Genomic DNA, 26207 nt, shown 5'->3' with positions numbered 1-26207 from the left:
TTAGACATATGTTCAGCACTTGGGTATCTTTACTGAGGATGAGGAAACGTTTCGCCACACAGTGGCTTCCTGAGTCCTATACAAAGAAGAACTGTGTAGATCAGAAGTTTGAGATAATAAGTCCCTTAGCCTGGAATCGATGTAATCATCCTATCTTGAATAGAATACAGCATATGCTTATGTACTATAGACAGGCGAGGTGAAGCAGTGGTAGGCGATATCACATTGGACAAATACACATGAGAAAGTAGGTCATGTCTACAGGTTAGAAGAATTCCCTGTATCAAAATCCCAAGATCCCAAGATGATGTCTTGGGATCTTGATACAGGGAATTCTTCACTTATCTAATTTATAGTCATGACCTACTTCTACATGTGGGTTTGTCCATTGTGATATCGCCTACGATTGCTTTACCTCACCTGTCTACAGTATACAAGCCACTTCGCGCATATGCTGTATTCTGTTCAAGATTGGTGGATTGATTACATCGACTCCAGGCTGAGGGACTGATTATCTAGGACTCCACCTAATCTTCACCATTCTTCTTTAGTATAGGACTGATGAAGCCAGTGTGTGGCGAATAGTTTCCTCATCCTCAATAAAGATGCCCAAGTGTTGGACATGTGTCTAAGTTATCAAAGATATTTTTTCCTCATTTCGAGGTGTGGGTCTGTTCTCATTCTTAATACCGCAATACGACAAGAATTTCCTCAATATGACCCGGATATTCACTAGCAGTTTGAACTCTATCACGAAAGCAGAAGCTCGTAACTGAAATGCCAGTGATCTGATAGGTCATCCAGTTAATAATGACAAACTGATTTTCGAATACTCTCTGGACTCCGCGGAGCTCGTGGTAGAAGTGGGTCACGCAGTCACCTTGACCACTTTCCCGGTGAGCATTCATGTCAAGTGGTGTACCGTTTACAGCCCTATGACTAGGGTGCCGTGAGCCTTCTTTGTGTCAAGTGGTGTACCTTTTACAGCCCTTTGGCGGGGGCAGCCCAATGACAAGGGAAGTAAGTGAAATCAGTGTCAGAGTTCCAATGAGATAAGGCAGAATGTCGGTACACTGGATTCAAACAATTTCTCATTGGTCATAAGCGGTTACGGATGTTAAAAATAATTCATATCCTTTTGAGGAATATTGGAGGGAGTCACTTCTACAAGGAATCTAGGAAAATTAGTCAGGTAGGGATTCGTTCATCATCCAGTCAGATAAAGGAAAAGAAGGAACAGCTCTAAGAGTCACGCTTTTGTTCCTGGAAACCACGTCTCTCACCACTGAATTTTCAATACCAAGACGACACCTCCAGAATGAATTGAACAATGCTTAGTTAAACAACTCTTAAGACAAGAACACTGACTTTGCTTTAGTCTTTCTGCTAATAACGACGGTAGAAACGGATTGATCGCCAGGAACCGTTCAACATCACATGCCACTTCCTGGGTCTAAAGGAGACCTCCAGTAGGTCTTGTCTGGTCTAAAGACTCAGCCAGGTGCCTTCATTTTCATTGAGTGTACTTGAAACTTACTTATTACTTCGCCAGTGTACTCGGCACATCAATGGAACTTACATGTGTACATGTTGCTGTTGTACATATAACCTACGTAAACGTCACTTAGGTATGTAGTCTATGTATACTTTCCTTGTGTACATATCAATTATGAACTCTCCGGCTGCAGAAAGAAAACCTCTAGCTACAGGAACCCTCCTACTGCACAGGAACCCTTCCTGCTGCACAGGAACCCTTCCTGCTGCACAGGAACCCTCCCTGCTGCACAATAACCCTGCTGCACAGGAACCTTCCCTGCTGCACAGGAACCCTCCCAGCTGCCAAGGAACCCTCCATGATGCACAGGAGCCCTTCCTGCTGCTCAGGAACCCTCCCTGCTGCGCAGTAACCTCCCTGCTGCACAGTAACCCTCCGTGCTGCTCAGGAACCCTCCCTGTTGCACAGTAACCCTCCGTGCTGCGCAGGAACCCTCCCTGCTGCACAGGAACCCTCCCTGCTGCACAAGAACCCTCCCAGCTGCACAGGAACCCTCCCTGCTGCACAGGAACCCTCCGTGCTGCGCAGGAACCCTCACTGCTGCACAGGAACCCTCCCTGCTGCACAGGAACCCTCCCTGCTGCACAAGAACCCTCCCTGCTGCACAGGAACCCTCCCTGTTGCACAGGAACCCTCCCTGCTTCACAGGAACCCTCCCTGCTGAACAGGAACCCTCCCTGATGCAAAGGAACCCTCCCTGCTGCTCAGGAACCCTTCCTGCTGCTCAGGAAACATACCTGCTGCACAGGAACCCTCCCTGCTGCACAGGAACCCTCCCTGCTGCACAGGAACCCTCCCTGTTGCACAAGAACCCTCCTTGCTACACAGGAACCCTCACTGCTGCACAGGAACCCTTCTTGCTGAACAGGAACCCTTCCTGCTGCACAGGAACCCTCCCTGCTGCACAGAAACCCGTCCTGCTGCACAGAAACCCTTCCTGCTGCACAGGAACCCTTTCTGCTGCACAGGAACCCTTCCTGCTGCACAGGAACCATCCCTGTTGCACAGGAACCCTCCCTGCTGCACAGGAACCCTCCCTTCTGCACAAGAACCTTCCCTGCTGCACAGGAACCCTCCCTGCTGCACAGGAACCCTCTCTGCTGCTCAGGAACTCTTCCTGCTGCACAGGAACCCTCCCTGTTGCACAGGAACCCTGCCTGCTGCACACGAACCCTCCCTGCTGCACACGAACCCTCCCTGCTGCACACGAACCCTCCCTGCTGCACACGAACCCTCCATGCTGCACACGAACCCTCCCTGCTGCACACGAACCCTCCCTGCTGCACACGACCCCTCCCTGCTGCACAGGAACCCTCCCTGCTGCACAGGAACCCTCTCTGCTGCACAGGAATCCTCCCTGCTGCACAAGAACTCTCCCTGCTGCACAAGAGCCCTCCCTGCTGCACAGGAATCCTTCCTGCTGCACAGGAACCCTCCCTGCTGCACAGAAACCCTCTCTGCTGCACAGGAACCCTCCCTGCTGCACCACAGGAACCCTCCCTGCTGCACAGGAACCCTCCCTACTGCACAGAACCCTCACTGCTGCACAGGAACGCTTCCTGCTTCAGAAGAGCCCTCCCTGCTGCACGGGAACCCTCCCTGCTGCACAGGAACCCTCCCTGCTGCACAGGAACCCTCCCTGCTGCACAAGAACCCTCCCTGCTGCACAGGAATCCTCCCTGCTGCACAGGAACCCTTCCTGCTGCACAAGAACCCTCCCTGCTGCACAGGAACCCTTCCTGCTGCAGAGGAACCCTCCCTGCTGCACAGGAACCCATCCTGCTGCACAAGAACCCACCCTGCTGCACAGGAACCCTCCCTGCTGCACAGGAACCCACCCTGCTGCACAAGAACCCTTCCTGCTGCACAAGAACCCTCCCTGCTGCACAGGAACCCTCCCTGCTGCACAGGAACCCTCCCTGCTGAACAGGAACCCTTCCTGCTGCACAGGAGCTCTCCCTGCTGCACAGGAACCCTTCCTACTGCACAGGAGCTCTCCCTGCTGCACAGGAATCCTCCCTGCTGCACAGAAACCCTCCCTGCTGCACAGGAACCCTTCCTGCTGCACAGGAGCTCTGCTGCACAGGAACCCTTCCTGCTGCACAGGAGCTCTCCCTGCTGCACAGGAACCCTCCCTGCTGCACAGGAACCCTTCCTGCTGTACAGGAGCTCTCCCTGCTGCACAGGAACCCTTCCTGCTGCACAGGAACCCTTCCTGCTGCACAGGAGCTCTCCCTGCTCCACAGGAACCTTTCCTGCTGCACAGGAGCTCTCCCTGCTGCACAGCAACCCTTCCTGCTGCACAGGAGCTCTCCCTGCTGCACAGGAACCCTTCCTGCTGCACAGGAACCCTTCCTGCTGCACAGGAACCCTTCCTGCTGCACAGGAGCTCTCCCTGCTGCACAGGAACCCTTCCTGCTGCACAGGAACCCTCCCTGCTGCACAGGAACCCTTCCTGCTGCACAGGAACCCTTCCTGCTGCAGAGGACCTCTCCCTGCTGCACAGGAACCCTTCCTGCTACACAGGAGCTCTCCCTGCTGCACAGGAACCCTTCCTGCTGCACAGGAGCTCTCCCTGCTGCACAGGAACCCTCCCTGCTGCACAGGAACCCTTCCTGCTGCACAGGAACCCTTCCTGCTGCACAGGAGCTCTCCCTGCTGCACAGGAACCCTCTCTGCTGCACAGGAACCCTTCCTGCTGCACAGGAACCCTTCCTGCTGCACAGGAGCTCTCCCTGCTGCACAGGAACCCTTCCTGTTGCACAGGAGCTCTCCCTGCTGCACAGGAATCCTTCCTGCTGCACAGCTCTCCCTGCTGCACAGGAACCCTTCCTGCTGCACAGGAACTCTTCCTGCTGCACAGCAACCCTTCCTGCTGCACAGGAGCTCTCCCTGCTGCACAGGAACCCTCCCTGCTGCACAGGAACCCTTCCTGCTGCACAGGAGCTCTCGCTGCTGCACAGGAACCCTTCCTGCTGCACAGGAACTCTCCCTGCTGCACAGGAACCCTCCCGGCTGCACAGGAACACTTCCTGCTGCACAGGAACCCTTCCTGCTGCACAGGAGCTCTCCCTGCTGCACAGGAACCCTTCCTGCTACACAGGAGCTCTCCCTGCTGCACAGGAACCCTTCCTGCTGCACAGGAGCTCTCCCTGCTGCACAGGAACCCTCCCTGCTGCACAGGAACCCTTCCTGCTGCACAGGAACCCTTTCTGCTGCACAGGAACCCTTCCTGCTGCACAGGAGCTCTCCCTGCTGCACAGGAACCCTCCCTGCTGCACAGGAACCCTCCCTGCTGCACAGGAACCCTTCCTGCTGCACAGGAACCCTTCCTGCTGCACAGGAGCACTCCCTGCTGCACAGGAACCCTCCCTGCTGCACAGGAACCCTTCCTGCTGCACAGGAACCCTTCCTGCTGCACAGGAGCTCTCCCTGCTGCACAGGAACTTTTACTGCTGCACAGGAGCTCTCCCTGCTGCACAGGAACCCTTCCTGCTGCACAGGAGCTCTCCCTGCTGCACAGGAACCCTTCCTGCTGCACAGGAGCTCTCCCTGCTGCACAGGAACCCTTCCTGCTGCACAGGAGCTCTTCCTGCTGCACAGAAACCCTTCCTTCTGCACAGGAGCTCTCCCTGCTGCACAGGAACCCTTCCTGCTGCACAGGAACCCTTCCTGCTGTACAGGAGCTCTCCCTGCTGCACAGGAACCCTTCCTGCTGCACAGGAGCTCTCCCTGCTGCACAGGAACCCTTCCTGCTGCACAGGAGCTCTCCCTGCTGCACAGGAACCCTTCCTGCTGCACAGGAGCTCTCCCTGCTGCACAGGAACCCTTCCTGCTGCACAGGAGCTCTCCCTGCTGCACAGGAACCCTTCCTGCTGCACAGGAGCTCTCCCTGCTGCACAGGAACCCTTCCTGCTGCACAGGAGCTCTCCCTGCTGCACAGGAACCCTTCCTGCTGCACAGGAGCTCTCCCTGCTGCACAGAACCCTTCCTGCTGCACAGGAGCTCTCCCTGCTGCACAGGAACCTTGACATTTGCATCGAAGTTCTTACCTGAAGTAAAATGTTTAACGGGTTTAAACAAACACTGCGTGAAGCTGATCTAACAATCTTACTGGATGAAAATACTTGGGAAGATAAAGGTAAAAATAATGAGAAATTTACTAAAGGGAAGTAAAAGTATATATTACATTTGGAAAATGTTTTGGAAATATAAACATGATCAAGTAGCATAATAACTAACTGTATTATAATCATTTAAATCAGTCATGGTGCTTAATTTATCTGATAAATCTATATTATTTTTGACATTAAATTTGGAAATTTTTCCAGCAATTGAGCTCAACATATCTACTAGCCATTTACATAATTCATAGAAAATTTAACATATAAATTATCCTATAAACTATCTAAAGGGCTAGTAGATATATTGAGCCCAATTATTGGATAAATTTTTAACTTTAATATTAAAAACAACATGATAATTAAACTTTCTATATTCCCATGAATACTTTTGAGAAGTTTGCGTGTTAGTATCCCAGAGTTCATAGATGAACAAGTCTTGAAGATTTATGAAACAGGTAATGATCTAAAATACTCAAAACTCTTATTTGATAAACCTTTTAAAATTACTAGAAATACCTTTTACAATTCAAAAAAAGTACAATGAATCTTATTCAACTTAAAATATGTTGGTTCTCCCCTACCATAAAAACTTTCTTGATATACCTTCTCTACTTAAGAATTTTAATACCAAGTTGAATTTAAAAATCCTGATACAGTGAAAAAAAATTGGATAAAAAATTCTAATGTTCTGTTTATTCATGAGAGAGATTTTAACCGTCCGATTTATTTTCAAAACGTCGAGAAAGTTATATCGAGCAGGTCCATGGTGGAGAAAAATATAATACATTCAATTTCGTATAAAAAAATGAAATTAAAATATTGCTTTAGGATTACATAAACTGAATTCATTCAAAATTAATATAAATTGGAAAGAATTTAAGATACACTGGACAAGGTAAAATCTTGAAACTTGGGTTGAATATAAGCTGTGTTTGACAGGTCCTTGACTATCTACATCATCATGAAAAGGTCAAGTGTTGTCAGTTGACCGCGAGTTGTAACCTCGTCCTAATAGGCGTTTCTGTTAATCTTTTATTTTTCCATACATTAGGATATTACGCAAGTGTTAACACACTTCCAGAGAATCTCCTGACTCGTTCTGGCACTCGGGCTGCGGTCTGAGTGACAGGAATGACTCAACTAGAGTTGTCACCGTGCCCTTGTCATTGGGCTGCCCCCGCCAAAGGGCTGTAAAAGGTACACCACTTGACACAAAGAAGGCTCACGGCACCCTAGTCATAGGGCTGTAAACGGTACACCACTTGACATGAATGATCACCGGGAAAGTGGTCAAGGTGACTGCGTGACCCACTTCTACCACGAGCTCCGCGGAGTCCAGAGAGTATTCGAAAATCAGTTTGTCATTATTAACTGGATGACCTATCAGATCACTGGCATTTCAGGTACGAGCTTCTGCTTTCGTGATAGAGTTCAAACTGCTAGTGAATAACCGGGTCATATTGAGGAAATTCTTGTCGTATTGCGGTATTAAGAATGAGAACAGACCCACACCTCGAAATGAGGAAAAAATATCTTTGATAACTTAGACACATGTCCAACACTTGGGCATCTTTATTGAGGATGAGGAAACTATTCGCCACACACTGGCTTCATCAGTCCTATACAAAAGAAGAATGGTGAAGATTAGGTGGAGTCCTAGATAATCAGTCCCTCAGCCTGGAGTCGATGTAATCAATCCACCAATCTTGAACAGAATACAGCATATGCGCGAAGTGGCTTGTTTACTGTAGACAGGTGAGGTAAAGCAATCGTAGGCGATATCACAATGGACAAACCCACATGTAGAAGTAGGTCATGACTATAAGTTAGATAAGTGAAGAATTCCCTGTATCAAGATCCCAAGACATCATCTTGGGATCTTGGGATTTTGATACAGGGAATTCTTCTAACCTGTAGACATGACCTACTTTCTCATGTGTATTTGTCCAATATGATATCGCCTATCACTGCCTCACCTCGCCTGTCTATAGTACATAAGCATATGCTGTATTCTATTCAAGATAGGATGATTACATCGATTCGAGGCTAAGGGACTTATTATCTCAAACTTCTGATCTACACAGTTCTTCTTTGTATAGGACTCAGGAAGCCACTGTGTGGCGAAACGTTTCCTCATCCTCAGTAAAGATACCCAAGTGCTGAACATGTGTCTAATTTATCAACTTGTCGATTCTCTGCACCATTTATCTACAGCAATATCTTCGTACCGTTACCAGGACATTGTCGATACAGCGGATGTGGGAAATGTGTGCCTGAGCTGTATGACGTACAACAATATACTACATCCCACTCTTGATAACATGGAAGGATCTGTTTTTAAATTAATATAAAAATATAAAGACATTTTTTTTAGACGCCTAAGATATTTCCTGTACTAATTCCTAGTTCTTCATTATTTCCATATCAAAGCAGTTGTAATTTATCTCTAATGATCATTATGTTATTCTCTGTTACACAATGGAAAGCTTCAATGGTATCTAATCTTCAGTTTTTCTGTCTTTCACTGAAGTGACGTTCATACTTGTATTAGTACCAGTGAAATGGATGATGCTAATAACAAACTAACATTGAAAAATTTACAATCAAACTAAAGCTACCAAGAGATGGAATCACGTAAGAAAATTACGGCAGTATAATTAAGTTTGGTTGGTACTTTTGCTCCAGCGACCACATTTGTCCGCTTAATGTGCGTATAGTCTCGCCAGGGATCACATCTGTCAGCTTAATGTGCGTATAGTTTTACCAGTGATCACATCTGTCAGCTTAATGTGCGTATAGTTTCACCAGGGATCACATCTGTCAGCTAAATGTGCATTTAGTCTCACCAGGGATCACATCTGTCAGCTTAATTTGCGTATAGTTTCACCAGTGATTACATCTGTCAGCTTAATGTGCGTATAGTCTCGCCAGTGAGGTGGAGAAGTGGGCTTTGGCGGAATATTTAGTCCACATTCTGTCTGCTCGATTTTCAAATCTGATGAAGACTGATATCGTAAGGGAGGGAAGGGAAAGGAAGAACCATATCTCAGATATCGTAAAAAGGAGAGGGGAGAAGTTGGACTGTATGTTAGATATCGTAAAGGGGAGAGGGAAGAAATTGGACTATATCTCATATATCGTAAAGAGGAGATGGGAGATGTTGGACTGTATGTTAGATATCGTAAAGGGGAGAAGGAAGAAGTTGGACCATATCTCAGATATCGTAAAGAAGAGAGGGAAGAAGTTGAAATACATGTTAGATATCGTAAAGAGGAGAGGGAAGAAGTTAAAATACATGTCAGATATCGTAAAGGGGAGAGGGAAGAAGTTGGACTATATGTCAGATAACGTAAAGGGGAGAGGGTAAGTGTTGAAGCAAACTCCAGATAATTTAAGGGGAACAAAGAGAGTATTAATCAGTTAACGTATGAGGGGGAGGGAAAGTACTCAGCAGTTTTCGTAAGGGAAGAGGCAAAGTATTCAGCAGTTATCGTATGATGGAGAGGGAAAGTATTCAGCAGTTATCGTATGAGGGAGAGGGAAAGTATTCAGCAGTTATCGTATGGGGGAGAGGGAAAGTATTCAGCAGTTATCGTATGAGGGAGAGGGAAAGTATTCAGCAGTTATCGTATGAGGGAGAGGGAAAGTATTCAGCAGTTATCGTATGAGGGAGAGGGAAAGTATTCAGCAGTTATCGTATGAGGGAGAGGGAAAGTATTCAGCAGTTATCGTATGAAGGAGAGGGAAAGTATTCAGCAGTGATCGTATGAGGGAGAGGGAAAGTATTCAGCAGTTATCGTATGAGGGAGAGGGAAAGTATTCAGCAGTTATCGTATGAGGGAGAGGGAAAGTATTCAGCAGTTATCGTATGAGGGAGAGGGAAAGTATTCAGCAGTTATCGTATGAGGGAGAGGGAAAGTATTCAGCAGTTATCGTATGAGGGAGAGGGAAAGTATTCAGCAGTTATCGTATGAGGGAGAGGGAAAGTATTCAGCAGTTATCGTATGAGGGAGAGGGAAAGTATTCAGCAGTTATCGTATGAGGGAGAGGGAAAGTATTCAGCAGTTATCGTATGGGGGAGAGGGAAAGCATTCAGCAGTTATCGTAAGGGGATAGTGAAAGTATTCAGCAGTTACCGTATGGGGGAGAGTGAAAGTATTCAGCAGTTATCGTATGGGGGAGAGTGAAAGTATTCAGCAGTTATCGTATGGGGGATAGCCAGGTTAGATATATGGATAGGGCTTTCTGCTTGAAGGACAGGAGTAGGAGACAGAGAGTTTGCTTTCCTGGGGCTGGAATGGAGGACATTGTTAGCCGGCTTGACAACATCATGAACGGTAATGGGATCAATCCCATCATCTGCCTCAGTGCTGGAGGCAATGATGTAGGCAAGCGCAGAAGTGAGGACTTAGAAGGTTCAAGACAGCAATAGACATAATTAGGAAGAAGGGGGGTCGACCTGTTATGTGTCATATTGCCAAGAAGGGGTGTTGGAAATGAATGGTTGTCCAGAGCAATTGGTATTAATTGCTGGCTGGATAAACACTGTAAGGATAATGCAGTACCATTCATTGACAACTGGGGCAACTTCTATGTCCGAAATGACATGTATGCCAGGGATGGGGTTCACTTATCCAGGGCAGGTGTGGGTTTTCTTGCTAGCTCAGTTGAGGGGGTTGTTAGGACTTTAAACTAGGATTAGTTAGAGGTATGGGTTTAGAAATGATAAAAAATGAGTATGGATATATTGACTTATGCTCTGATATTAAGAATCTTAATAGTAACTGTCATGGAGTAACCCTAGGTAATGATAGATTCAGAAATTGTGTAAAAACAAAGATGAATAGGAAAAATGTGCAAAAGAAAAAACATATAATGGTATTTTATGCTAACAGTCGAAGTGCAAGAAATAAGATTAATGAACTACGTTTGATAGCATGTGCTGGGAACTTCGATGTCATTGCATTAACTGAAACGTGGTATGATTTAAAGAGTCGGGACATTATTGCTGAGTGTAATATTCAAGGGTTTAAGTTGTTCCATGTGGATAGATGTTGTGGGAAGGGGGGAGGAGTTGCATTATATGTTCGAGAAAATATTAACTGTTGCATAAAAACAGGTATAAAAATAAATGGAACAGGAACAGAATCTGTTTGGGTAGAGTTTGTAGGTCAAGAAAAGCTAATCCTAGGTGTAATATACCGACCTCCAGGCTTGGATCACGATAGAGAGAGACTTCTTTGGGACGAAATTGTTAGGGCTTCTAGACACAATAACATAGTGATTGTAGGGGATTTTAACTATAGTTTTTGACCAGTAATCTAGAGTCCAGTGACTTTATGGAAACAGTTCAAGACTGTTTTCTGAAGCAGTGTGTAACAGAGCCTAACAGGGGTAATAATTTGCTTGACCTAGTCTTGTCAAATAAGGAAACACTCGTAAATAATCTGGAAATCACTGAAGAGCTTGGCGCAAGTGATCACAAATCCATCACTTTTAGCATTAACTGGGAATACAGGAATAATGATAATACAGTAAAAATCCCTGATTTTCGTTCTGCCGATTATAATGGACTTAGGGAACACCTGTCAAATCTTGATTGGGGTTATCTAGCTAATGATTCTATTGACGATGATCATACTTATGATTACGAAGGGATCTGCGTTTATGATTCTTCTCGTAATGATGTACACCGTGCTTAGAGTATATACATTCCCCAGAGAGAAATTAGATCTGATAATAACGATCCCAAATGGGTTACCAGGAGGCTAAAGCATTTATTAGGGGAGAAAAGGGGAATATATAGGCGCATCAGAAGGGGAGAGGTTAACGTTACTGACCAATATGTTCAGCTTAAAAGAGAAGTAAAAAAGGGGATTAGAAAGGCTAAACGTGACTATGAAATTAGAGTTGCTAATGTATCAAAGACCAATCCAAAGGGGTTCTTTCAAGTGTATAGGACGAAAGTGAAGGAAAAAGTAGGACCTCTGAAAATTGGGAATGGGCAGCTGATGGATAACGAACTGGAAATGTATTCCATATTTAATGACTATTTTTTGTCAGTTTTTACACAGGAAGACATAAATGAGATTCCAGAAATTAACAATTATTCAGTTCCTGACGAATTCAAATTGGCTAATATTACTGTCACGAGGGACATGGTTACTAAACAGATAGACAAACTGAAGCAAAATAAGTCCCCGGGGCCAGACGAGTTATTTTCCAGGGTACTTAAGGAATGCAAGATGGAACTTAGTCAGCCATTAACGAGTGTGTTCAACGCATCCATCCTTTCTGGTGTTCTGCCAGAGTTGTGGAAGATGGCCAATGTGGTTCCTAAATTCAAATCAGGGGATAAGTCCACACCTTCAAATTACCGTCCAATAAGCCTGATATCTATAGTTGGCAAATTACTAGAATCAATTATAGCTGACATTATTAGAAGTCACCTTGAAGAGCATAACTTGATAAATGAATCTAAAGATGGGTTTACGAGAGGTCGTTCCTGCCTAACAAACTTACTGACGTTCTTCAATAGAACATTTGAGGCAGTAGACAGTGATAAAGAATATGATATTTTTATTTGGATTTTAGTAAAGCCTTCGATAGAGTACCTCACAAGAGACTCTTAAGAAAAGTGGCAGCTCATGGTATATGAGGTAAAGTTCTAGCATGGATAGAGGCATGGCTTACCAATAGAAAGCAGAGAGTTTCCATTAATGGGTTCAAATCAGGATGGGGCTTAGTTACTAGTGGCGTTCCACAAGGATCAGTTTTAGGCCCCCTCTTGTTCATAATTTACATTAATGAACTTGATGAAGGGTTACGAGTGACATGAGCAAGTTTGCTGATGATACAAAGATAGGCCGTATGATTCATTCTGAGGAGGATAGCAATGAACTGCAGGAGGATTTAGACATATTAATGTCTTTGTCTGAAAAATGACAGATGAAGTTCAATGTGAATAAGTGTAAGGTACTGGTCCTTGGTAATGAAAATAACCCTCGAAGCTATAAACTAGGTGAAGTAGAGCTTCATCATACAGAGTGTGAAAAGGGGCTTGGGAGTCATGGTAAGCAGAAATCTAAAGCCAAGGCAGCAGTGCCTAAGTGTGCGCAACAAGGCAAACAGATTACTTGGATTTATCTCAAGAAGTATAAGTAACAGAAGCCCAAAAGTTATTTTACAGCTCTATACATCACTGGTGAGGCCTCATTTAGATTATGCTGCTCAGTTTTGGTCTTCTTACTAGAGGATGGATATAGACTCATTGGAGAACATACTGAGAAAAATGACTAAAACGATTTACTGTGTAAGGAATCTCTCGTATGAAAATAGACTTAAAGCCTTAAATCTTCACTCTCTGGAGAGACGTAGAATGAGAGGAGATATCATTGAGGTGTATAAGTGGATGACGGGCATAAACAAAGGAGATATTTATAAGGTATTGAGGGTGTCGAACCAGGTAAGAACCAGAAATAATGGATTTAAGCTGGATAAATTTAGATTTAGAGAGGACATAGGTAAGTACTGGTTATCTAACAGAGTTGTGGATGCGTGAACAATCTTCTCAGTGGGGTGATAGAGGCCAGGACCTTGGGTAGCTTTAAGAAGAGATTGGATAAATATATGAGTGGGAGGGGCTGGGTTTGATTAGTGTCATTGGGTATGGGAGTTAATTCTTGGGAAGCTTTGGGTAGAGGTCGTTTTGATATGGACCTGCCTTGTATGGGCCAGTAGGCCTTCTGTAGTGTTCCTCCATTCTTATGTTCTTATGTTCTTATTAATGTATTGAGCAGTTATCGTATGGGAAGAGTGAAAGTATTCAGTAGTTATCGTATGGAGGAGAGATAAAGTATTCAGCAGTTGTCGTATGGAGAAGAGGGAAAGCATGCAGATGTTATTATCACCATCATCATCATCATCATCATCATAATAATAATAATAATAATAATCACACTGCTCTCCCATATCACTCCCACACCCATGTTGTTCTCTCCAGTAGCACTCCCACACACATGTTCTCTCCAGTAGCACTCCCACACACATGTTCTCTCCAATAGCACTCCCACACACATCCTGTACTATCCCATAGCATTCCCACACTCATCTTGTACTCTCTCATAGTAATCACACACCCATCCTGTACTCTCCCAGAGTACTATATCTCCCATCCTGTACTCTCCCAGAGTACTATATCTCCCATCCTGTACTCTCCCAGAGTACTAGAAGAACACCAATCCTACCTCAACTGATGTCGTCATCACAGTATTTATTGTAACTGCAATAACTACGTTTAGAATTATTGCTCAGAGATGAGACGTACACCAAAATGTGAAAAAGACCTGGACAACTCTCTCTGAAATTTTGGGCTCTTGAAAACTGTCTAGAACCAGAGAGATTAACTTAGCGAAATCAGATGAACCACACATACAACCTATAGACATTGCCAACGAACTTAATATCTTCTTTTCTACTGTAGGATCAAAACTAGCAAGGAAAATCCCAAACGCACGTAGTCAGCCACAAGACTACCTCATTGGTGATTTACAAAAAACTCTCTCTCTCTCTCTCTCTCTCTCTCTCTCTCTCTCTCTCTCTCTCTCTATATATATATATATATATATATATATAGCACCTACAAAGCCTCCCGAAGTCTCACTAATAATTAAATCATTAAAAAACAAGGCAAGAGACCTTAATATCTTGCCAACAATTATGTATAAAAAAGCACCTCATGTGTTGTCTCCCATTATTGCAACACTACTTAACAAATCTGTTGAATTTTCTACGTTCCCATCCATACTGAAGACGGCAAGGGTCACCCCGATCCACGAAGGAGGCCATCCTACAGAACTAAATAACTACAGACCAATATCTGACTTGCCTTTGCTATCAAAAATCATTGAAAAAAATAATACATAAACAAATCTACTACTGAAATTAAGACACATGCGCAACATCTGGGTATCTTTATTGTGGACGTTTCGCCATCCAGTGGCTTTATCAATATAAATTCCAGGACATAACTTGAAGACTACTACTACAACTAACCCATCTCTTTGGGAAGGACCTACTTTCACTGGGGAATCCCGCCTACCAGTGACAATGCCCTCGTCTGCTACACCTGACGTTAATATGTAAGCGCCAGGCTCCTTGCTTCTGCTTCAGAATCTCCACGACTACGGTGCTCTTCGCACCAACTCCAAGGTTGAGGGACTGATTACCTCATCTTCTGTATATAGTCCTACTGTCTTCAAGTTATGTCCTGGAATTTGTATTGATAAAGCCACTGGATGGCGAAACGTCTACAATAAAGATACCCAGATGTTTCACATGTGTCTTAATTTCATCTTGTCGGTATTATATACCATTCTTGCACAACTTGTCAGACACTGCAACATCATGGAATCTTGATTCTGAGGACATGTACATAACCTTCACGGCTACAACAACTACTACTACAACTAACCAATCTCTTTGGGAAGGACCTACTTCCACTGGGGAATCCCGCCTACCAGTGACAATGCCCTCGTCTGCTACACCTGACGTTAATATGTAAGCGCCAGGCTCCTTGCTTCTGCTTCAGAATCTCCACGACTACGGTGCTCTTCGCACCTACTCCAAGGTTGAGGGACTGATTACCTCATCTTCTGTATATACATAAGAAAGAAGGAACACTGCAACAGGCCTACTGACCCATGCGGAGCAGGTCCATGTGACCCCCCCCCCGGATTAGACCAATGACCCCCCCCCAGGATTAGCCCAATGACTCACCCAGTCTGATCATCTCCACTCAAGGATGGAGCACTGCACCAGACCCAGCAGCACAAGCTAGTCAGGTCCAACTCACACCCACTCATGTATTTATCTAACCTCTTTTTAAAACTGCACATCGTTTTAGCCTGAATAACTGTACTCGGGAGTTTTGTTCCACTCATCCACAACTCTATTACCAAACCAGTGCTTTCCTATATCCTTTCTGAATCTGAATTTTTCCAACTTGAAACCACTGCTGCGAGTCCTGTCTTGGCTGGAAATTTTCAGCACGCTATTTACATCACCTTTATTTATTCCTGTTTTCCATTTATACACCTCGATCATATCCCTCCTAATTCTACGCCTTTCGAGAGAGTGCAAATTCAGGGCCCTCAGTCTAACCTCATAGGGAAGATTTCTGATACATGAGATCATCTTTGTCATCCTCCTCTGTACGTTTTCCAGAGCATTTATATCCATTCTGAAATACGGTGACCAGAACTGAGCAGCATAGTCTAAATGAGGCCTAACCAAGGATGTATAGAGTTGAAGAACAACCTGACGACTTCTATTATTTATACTTCTAGATATGAAGCCAGAATTCTGTTAGCTTTATTGCGAACACTAATGCACTGTTGTCTTGGTTTTAGATTACTGCTAACCAGAACTCCTAAATCCTTTACGCAATCAGTAGTATTAAGATCTACATTATTTAGTTTACATGTGGCATGGTTATTTACCTGTCCAACATTTAGAACTTTGCATTTGTCAATATTAAACTGCATCTACCACTTCTCCGACCACTGCATCAGTCTATTCAAATCATCCTGGAGTGCTCTAGTGTCCTCATTAGAATGAATTAGACGGCCTATTTTGGTGTCATCAGTAAATTTGCTTATGCCGCTATTTATTCCCACATCTATGTAGTTTATGTAAATTGTGAACAACAACGGGCCCAACACTGACCCCTGAGGAACACAGCTTGTGACGTGCCCACATTCTGATTTCTCCCCATTTATGCAAACTCTCTGCTGTCTATTTGTCAGCCATACCTCTACCCTGGAAAAAATTTCTCCTCCTATTCCGTGTGCCTTAAGTTTCCTCAATAGCCTCTGGTGTGGAACTCTATCGAAAGCCTTACTGAAGTCCATATACATAATATCATATTGCATTGTCCTCTTCGCTTCCGGGCCGAGTGGACGTGCTGCGCAGACGCTCCTGTTTGAGTTTGTTCTTGCGCAGTTTACCAGGCTGCGCAGTAGCTCCTGACTGTTGATTACTGCGCAGTTTTCCTCAGTGCACTCACAATGGCGGAAGGTGCACGTAGGCGAGTCAACACCGTCTGCCTTCAATTAGTGACAGGCTCCTTCAACAATCAGAATACACATCTACTGCTTACTGCGATACTCCGAGATACATATGGTATCAATAATGAAGATCTTTATGGTGTCTCTTTGAACGGCAATTCGAGGCTTTTTGTCAAATTCAGACAAAATAGTACTTGCGAAAATATGGTTGCCACATATCAGGATGTGATCAAAACCGTCAATCCTGGTGTCACTGTTCGCCTTCACGACGTCTCCCGTTTTTACACCTGGATCAAGGTACGAAACGTTCCTTTTGAGGCGGACGAGAGTGATTTGAGGAATGTTTTTGCACGCTATGGCACGGTTCATATGGCAACTATGGGACGGTGGCATGATGGTCCTCTAGTTGGTATGCTGGAGGGGTCTTTCTCCCTGAAAATGTCCCTCAAGCACCCTATTCCGTCGTATGTGGTTATGGAGGGCTTTCGTACGCAAGTGTACGTTACGTACTCAGGACAAAGGCGTAAGTGCAGGCTTTGTGGCATGTATGACCATATGGCGGCGCAATGCCCTACAAGACGTGATAAAACGACGGAAGTAAGGCGGTTTGATGTTTCAACGGAGCAGCGATCATATGCTGCTGCTGCACAACAACATATATTGCCTCGTAAATTGTGGAGTGAGGAGGTAGAGGGTGAGGTTGAAGAATCGCCGATATCTCTAACCCTCCCTGGTGCAGTGGAGGACGTGGGCGTGGTATCGGCGACGACAGAGGAAGACCTCGTTCATACTCAGGTTGACGTGGAGCAATCTATTCAAGAAGTTCTGTATGTTTTATTGGATGCTTCCACATCTGAGGGGCTTCACGGTGGTTTAGAGGATGTAAGTGTGAAGGAGAAGGACGGGGCATCCGCCGGGCATATTGCTGAACATCAGGTTGTGGTCGTGGAAGTTCATAGAAACAACAGTTCTGAAGATGAGATGGATACTGGCCGCAGTTCTCGTAAGAGAGTGACGGTGATATCTGACTCTCAAGATGTTTTGACACCAGGACAACGGTCGGGGAACAAAGCATGGTGCGATGTGACCCGTAGAGACAAGGGCAAATCTACATGTGTTCAGCATGTCAAGGAGAACTACACAGGGGGGGGGGAAGAAGTGGAGATATACGCAAGGGAACCAAGAATGTCAAGGTATCCAAGGGTAAACCTCCAATGAAACGTTCAAGTGTCTTACTTTAAATATAAATGGGTTACGGTCTGTTGAAAAACGTAAGTATTTGGAGGTTTTGTTAAAAAATTATGTACCCGATGTTGTATTCTTACAAGAACACAATTATAAATCTTTAGGTGAATTGCTGATTCCTGAATATATTTTGTACATGGGCTGTTCTAATAGACTGAAAGGTGGTGTAGCAGTGTTAGTTAAAGAGGCTAGCCCGTTTTCTTTGCAAACATATGAGGTGGGAGAGGAGGGGAGGGTTGTTAGGGTTGATGGGGTGTTGGGTGGGGTACGGGTGGCCTTCCTGGGGGTGTACGGACCGGCGGAAGGTGACATGCGTGTAAAAAATGCGTTTTTTAGGGACGTGTTGGTGTACCATTTAAGATCACTGCCAGTCGTCACGATTATTGGGGGTGATTGGAATTGCATTGATCGTCGCAAGGATGTCGAACCGAGAGGGAGAGTTTTTTTTTCAGGATATTTATGGGACCTTTTGCGGAGTGTTAATGTTACGGCTGTGGGGGGGGGGATGAGGTGAGTGGGGTCATGCATACGTTCGTTAGAAGGGAGTATGCGGTAAGACTGGATCGCATATACGTTTCTAGAGGTGTCAGCGTCAGGAGTGTACGTGTGCTAAATGTGAGCTTTTCCGATCACAGAGGTGTTATGACGGATGTTGACTGGGTAGGATTACCGAGGCGTTACAGAGGTTTCTGGAAGTTGAATGTGGGTTTAATGCACAAAAGAGGTGTGAGGGAAGATTTTGTGAGTGCTTGGAGAGGATGGTGGGCTGAATGGCAGGAGGGAATTGATATAGTCGAATGGTGGGATACTGTCGGTAAGGTGAAGGTGAGGAATTTTTATCAGCAGCAAGGAAAAGAAGACAAGAGAATGCAGTATGGGCTATTGAACTATCTTGAAAATCAACTGCAAGCATGTTATACAAAGGGTGGGGGAGTGTATCCGGTGGTTGAAATTGAAAATTTAAAACGCTTAATTAGAGACATTCACAATCGTATTTTTGATGCGGCACGGATAGCAAGTGGAATTGATGAGGTTTTATGGGGTGACCGTCCTTCGGCGTTTGTCTTGCGAGACCAGGGCAGACGTCGTAAGGCAACAGAATTAATGGGATTAGAGGTTCAGGAGTCATTGGGAGACTTTAGTAGGGGGCAGGTCCTTCGGTCAACGGAGGCTATGAATACCTTTGTAGACGCATGGTATGAATTGCAATACAAAAATGCTGGGATTTCTAAGGGGGCGCTGGGAGAAATGGGTGAATATGTACATTGTAATCTAGAGTACATGGACAGGTTGGCTTTGAATGGACCTATAAGTGAAGAAGAGATTAGGTTGGCTGTGGAGGGTATGAGTGTAGGGAAGTCACCGGGGATTGACGGAATCCCTTGTGATTTTTACAAGGACAATTGGGATTGTATTCGCGATTTTTTGGTGATATTATTTAATGCCATGAAAAATAGTGGCATTATGGGACAGCAACAAAGAACAGGGGTGGTTGTTCTAGTCCCGAAAAAAAAATCTGGGAATTATATACATAATTATAGGGCAATTTCATTAATGTGTGGCGACTATAAAATATTTGCGAAATTGTTAGGAAATAGGAAAAAACGGGTTTTGGAGAGAGCTCTGGACGAGGGACAATATGGTGTGCCAGGACGATCTATGTGTGTGGGACAAGGAATTATTCGCAGGTTCATTGAGGAAAGCGGGAGGGGTAATAAGGGTGGAATATTAGCTTTAGATTGGCACGCTGCATACGATTGCGTGGAGAGAGATGCATTATGGAAGTTTATGCAGTGGCAAGGTTTCGGAAAGGAAATTGTTAGTTGGGCACAGGTTTTGTACGAGCAGGCTACGTTTAGGGTGCAGGTAAACGTGTTACTGCTGTTCTTACTGCTGAACAGCGGTTTAGTGCCGATGAAGGTAGCGTAGGTAGCAATGATACGGCCGTGGACTAGATTGGCTTTAATTGGGTAGGAGTGAGTACACAACGGGCAGTGTGAGGGAGTGACCGCAAGCCAGTCCGTGGAGGGGGAGCACCTGTGACTATCACGTCGGTCGGTCGAGGAGTGAGAGAGGGTGGTCTGTGCTTCCCACCGACCTAGGTAGGCCTACAGAGGGCAGCACTGAATGCCGCGAAATATGAACTAGTCAGAGCAGACGGCTAGGCTGTGTGCTCTGACAGTACAGGCTGTCTACATTTGCTCGGCCACGCACCTCGCGTCGTCCCGACGCGACAATACTGGTGGGCCCATAGGTATAAAGGAATTACACTAGCTACCCCAGAGAGGGACTGGCTTTCGCTCACTAGTAAATAAAAAATGGACAAAAAAAATGCGACAGGCAAAAAAAAACTCTCCCATCCAGGGGAAGAGAAAACTGGTTTGCCCGCGCTGTTTCATCGAGTAGAGAGCCCAGAGACGTCAGCACTGGAACTAAAATCTTCTATATACAGGTTGTCCGCAGGGCTGAACATCAGTTGACCACTCGTCTACTAACGTTGTTGCACGCTCACATCTGCAAACAATGACTGACAGTAGCATTTCCTAAGGTGTGACATGTAACTCAGAGGGCAGCACTGCCCTGACCGTAATACAGGCTTTTTTCCTTTAGTTATAAAACACTGGTGCACATACGTACAATAATACTATATCCATGGAATTCATTACACTCTGGGTACCCTTCTAAAAGTATTTACATAATTACATGATGTTGTCCACCCTGACTCTATTATCGACTAGCTATACAATGTGTGTGCATTTATACCCATTTCTGCAAGCAAACAATTAGCATAACTAGCGTAGGAGTCAGACAAGTCAGTAGGTACGTCAATGTCACAGAAATGTACTGTTGTCCTGGGTCGCAGGCCATAAGTATGGAGCCTTACTGGGCCGTCTTCCGTACCAGTAGTAGTGGGAGAAGGGATAGACGGTTTGTCCCTAACATTAGTCTGATCGTGGCGTTGCAACGCACGCGCCTCCAGCTCTGCTTCGGCCTGCATATGGTCCACATACTTCATGTGATCAAGGTGGGCTTCCTTGATAGTTCCCGTAGCAATCTCCCTCACCTCGAACTTATTGCCACGGAGCTGTCGTAGGACATGGTAAGGACCCACAAACTTTGGGACAAGTTTGTGCATACCTGAGGTCTGCACTGGGTTGAGCAACATAACTTTGCAACCTGGTTCCACTTTGCTTTCCTTGGCGCGGGCATTGCGCTCAGACGTGAACCTATCAGTAGCTTTCATAAGGTTCTCTCGTACCCGCTGGAAGACAAGCTGTGTTGTCCTCATCTTTACTACACTGGGGTTATCAGTATCGTAAGTAGGTCTAGGTGGAGTAAACAGAATTTCATATGGTAAGCGCTTGTCATAGCCATACAAAGCAAAATGAGGTGTCTCACCGATCGAGCTGTTGAGGGAGGAATTTAATGTACACTGAACATCTGGGATAGCCTCATCCCATGTAGTACAACTTGGGTTAACGGTTACTCTGAGCACCTCCAGGACTTTGCGATTTGTACGTTCAGCAAGACCATTACTCGCAGGGTGGCGTGGAGCTACTGGCGCTTGATGAATGTTGAATCTGGAGCAAAGATCCTGCATTATGCCATTTATAAACTCAGACCCATTGTCTGACAGAAGGACACGTGGGCAAGTATGACGAAGAACAACATGCTCACGGAAAGCACTAGCGACCGTTTCCGCGGTTTTATCAGGAATGGGTACTAATTCACTGTACCGCGTCAAGTTATCTACCATTACAAGCAGGTGCTTATATGAACTAGTCAGAGCAGACGGCTAGGCTGTGTGCTCTGACAGTACAGGCTGTCTACAAACGGTAGGTTGGGAAAAGTTGTTAGGATGCATAGGGGATTGCGGCAGGGGTGTCCTATATCACAAATTCTTTTTGCGTTGATTCAGGACCCGTTTTTTAGAGCCATGAGGGGGATTGTACGACAGGATGACAAGCAAGGTTGGGTTGGGGTACAATCAGGAATTATAGGTTACGTGGACGACACTACGGTTTTATTTCGTGGAGCCAAGGTTTTAGGAAAAGTGAGCGAATTGGTGGAATGTTTCGGGAAAGCAACCGGAATGACGGTTAATAAGGAAAAATCAATGCTTATGGGGGTGGGGGATTGTGCGGGTGTGGTATTAGGCCAGAGGGAAGGCTGGCCTTTAGTAAATCAAATTAAGGTGTGTGGGATTGTGCATAGGGATAACATACAGGATGCGAGGAAGGTGAATTCAAGTGAGGCTGTAGAGAGGGTTTTAGGTCGTTTGACAGGATTGAGGGAAGGAGGCTTGTCTATACATCAGCGCGCAATTGTGGTGAATGTGATTTTGTTCAGTAAGTTGTGGCATGTGGCATGTATTTATCCGTTACATCCACATGATGAAAAGCGTATGTTAACGCGTGTATATAGATATATTTGGGGTTCAGGTTGTGATTGGTTAACGAGGGATGTGGTGTCGCTTCCGGTTGGCCGGGGTGGCCTGGGGCTAATGAATCTGCATAATAGAATGTTAAGCATGTATGTCAAGCATAGCTACTTGAGAGAGGGTAGAATGGCTGGCACGGGTTTGACCTGGATAAGACGGGACTTGGTACGTTGGTTGACCGGCACGGATGTAAAGAGATGTGAGGACATGTTGAGGATGTTAATTTATGTAAAAGATCCACGCATGATCAAGATCGGCAAATTGGCACTGGTAGAGGGCAGGGAGGTAGTGGCTAAGGTGGAGGGAATATATCCAATGTATGCATGGAAGGACATATGGGGTCGTTTAAAAGCATTACGGTTACGAGCCAAGGTCAGGGAGATAATGTTTAAATTTTTACATAATATACTGCCGTCCGGGGAAGTTTTAGCGAATAGGCGCGTGCAGGAGGGGGGGCTGTGTTGTGTGTGTGGAGATCCTGATACGGTCTTTCATGCAGTTTATTTCTGTAAAAGATTGGAACACGTAAGGTTGTGGTTTGGTAGGGTTTTAAGAATGGTGGGTGGGGGTGGGTGTAGTGTCTTAAGAGCTTTAAGTTTAGATGTGGGGGGGGGGGGAGTCGAAACACCGGTACAGAATGCAATCGGATATTTAGTGACGGATTTTGTATATACGTCATGGGTATATAGGCATTTATCTGTGAGGGAGAGAATCAGAGCACTGGTAGCGATATTTTATGGTACACAGCAGAGAAATAAAGACATTACGGGAAACAGATGGTTTTTCTTATTTTCAAAGGGATATTGCAGATTCAAGGTCAGGGATTTATGGGAGTTAATACCTTAAAGGGTACACGAGGCTGGCTTCTTGAATATGTGTGAGTGAAGGTGGCATACGATTGGTATGGGTGTGATTTAATTTATAAATGATAGGTATGATCATTAGTTTGGATGATGTTTTATTCAAACATATATATATATATATATATATATATATATATATATATATATATATATATATATATATATATATATATATATATATATATATATATATTATTGTTTGGAAACTAATTTTTGTTCTTAAATTGACGTGGCTAAGAGAGTGGGTCTCTTGTGAAGCAAACTCAAGAATTGCATGACAGGTGTTATGTAAAAGCGCCTTGTGCAACTTATATATATAGTTTTTCTTTTTATACTTTCCTTGTATCAGGCATGTGGATGATACCTGGTAACGTTCTGCTTGGGGTCTCCTGGGATATATGTTTTGGAATATGACCAGATATGAGGGTAACAATTTTGTATTATGTGTACATAATCTCTCATAATGTGTGTGTGTATATGTGATAAGAATGTGGTGTGTGTATGTTGCATAATGTTACTTGTTTGGCAATTCAGAATTATCTCATGCTATTAAGTGGAACCCTTTGTGTAATGTACTGAATATGTTTTGTATCTTTGCAGTTGTCAAGTAAATTGAGTACCAGTTTCATTACATATCGTTCGTTTTTGGATATTTTGTTATATATGCACTTGTTTATGTATAATGTCTTTACAAAGGTATTATTGACATAAAATCAAATACTAAGGCATATTATTGATGAATAGTTTCTCTTTGTATAAAATGTATATAAGAGGGTTTTAATTAAGGTAACGAAGAATTTGTATATTCTTGTGTTACCTTAGGATAGGTACATAATGAATAGGGGACGGACGAACATTTATAACCGTTCTAGCGTATATATTGATAATTGTAATTATACTTACTATGAATGAAATGACAGGTAATCCTATGATTATTTAATGTATTGTATATTTTTAAATAAATAAAAAAAAAAATATCATATTCATTACCATGATCTACCTCCTCAAACACCTTAGTGAAAAAAGTTAGTAAGTTCGTAAGACAGGAACGCCCCTTTGTAAAACCGTGTTGAGAATCATTAATCAGTCTGTGCCTGTCAAGATGGCTACGAATTGCTTCGGCAATTATTGATTCCATAAATTTTCCCACTATGGAGGTAAAGCTTTTTGGTCTATAGTTCGAAGTCCAGGACCTGTCACCTGCCTTGTAAATAGGTATTACATTTGCCATTTTCCACTTATCAGGCACTATGCCAGTTTGTAGTGATATGTTAAAAAGATTAGCCAAAAGTATGCTAATGTGAGGGAAAAGTTCAATAGATAGGAGCAGCGATATAGTAACAATAGTTTCATTGCCGGCTACTTGTTAAGGTAGGGTAAGTCCAGCTCCCGCTATCCACCCCCCCCTTTTTCCCCCTCTCCAAAAGTGATAGTTTGCTTGCCGGCTACTTGTTAAGGTAAGGCAAGTCTAGCTCCCGCTATTCCCGCCTTTTTCCCCCACACCCCGAAAGTGACAGTTTGATTGCCGGCTGCTTGTTAAGGTAGGGTCAGTCTAGCTCCCGCTATCCCTTCCCCTCCTTCTTCCCCCCCCCCCGAAAGGTGATGTGTGGGGCTCCGGTCCAAACAGTAATCACTAGACTCACAGCTCCCAGCACTACTGTAAGTACATGCCTGCCTTGTATTCTAGTGGATTTATTGGTTGAAAGCTTCACTTTTGACCAATAATAAACTTAGTCCTTTCAGTCTTGCTCTAAGTTGACTGTTGTAATAATCACCACATCTTTTAGGTATTGTACTTATCATGGAGAGTGATTTCTTAAGCAGTGGGTAACCTGTCTATCTTTCTAGCTTGGATGACAGAGAGGGTCACCTGCCAATCAACGAGTAGAATTGAAGGAGACGGACTAACGTTATGAGATGTCCCAAATTTTGATCCACTTACCTGTTTGTGTATGCAAGTAGCAGGATATAACCCCTCATCATTGCAGTGGAGAAAACCTGCTTTCCTGTCATCTGGAAGGATTATTGAAAGCTAGAAAATCTGAAGAACGAGCCGGTGGGTTGTCATCTACACCTGCGACCCCCCCCATCATCAGCAATGGCTACAATTTCAACAACAAGCAGTGTCACCAACACCAGACACCCACGTTTTATATACATTTATATTAGCGTTGAATTTAGTTATCATTTATTCTTTTCATTTTTCATTTTCTTTAATATAGGTTTAATACTTCATATTTAAGTGTTTTATATTTTATATTTTCTAAATAATAGTGTTTATGTTTGTCAGTTTTTATTCTTTTTCTATACATTAATTTTCCTGAGGAGGAGCCAGCCTTGGTAATACTGTCTGAAGTTATTACAGGGCTGAGTAAGCCTTCACAAGTGGCGACCTTGCCAGGATCAACTCTGCTGGATCAAGATTCAATTCCATCTCGAATCTACCATTGGAACTTCAACGCCGCATACCACAGACGGTTACCACCAGCCATGAGTAATCATTCTCTATGGTAGGACTACAGTACAGGTATTTAAAAGACTTGGTGATTGTTATAGTCTCAATTTATTGTAAATCAAGTCAAGGCAGGAATACTAGTTAATTCTGCCATCTATTTTTGTGTGAGGTTGAAACACTTTGGAGGATTAGACTCTAGGGACCCGAGATTTTCCAGTGACAATTTGTTTCATTGAGCTCTTTATTATATCAAGGGAACTGTCATAGGACACTCTTGATTTGTTGGTGAGAAGATTGGATGGTCTACTTACTGTTTGCTCGGAGCCGGCATAGAACCCTTCGTTTTAGTTAATACATATTGTTTAATTGAAGTAGGGATCGAGCCCTCTGGTTTACTTACAGTTTGAGCGGAGCAGGAATTGAGCCCTCCGTTTTCTTTAATACCCGTTTCATTTCCC

This window comes from Cherax quadricarinatus, chromosome 37 (genome assembly GCF_038502225.1).
Source record: "Cherax quadricarinatus isolate ZL_2023a chromosome 37, ASM3850222v1, whole genome shotgun sequence".
In the NCBI taxonomy this organism is placed as follows: Eukaryota; Metazoa; Arthropoda; class Malacostraca; order Decapoda; family Parastacidae; genus Cherax; species Cherax quadricarinatus.
The sequence above is the reverse complement of the archived record's forward strand: the minus strand, read 5'-3'. Positions refer to the sequence as shown.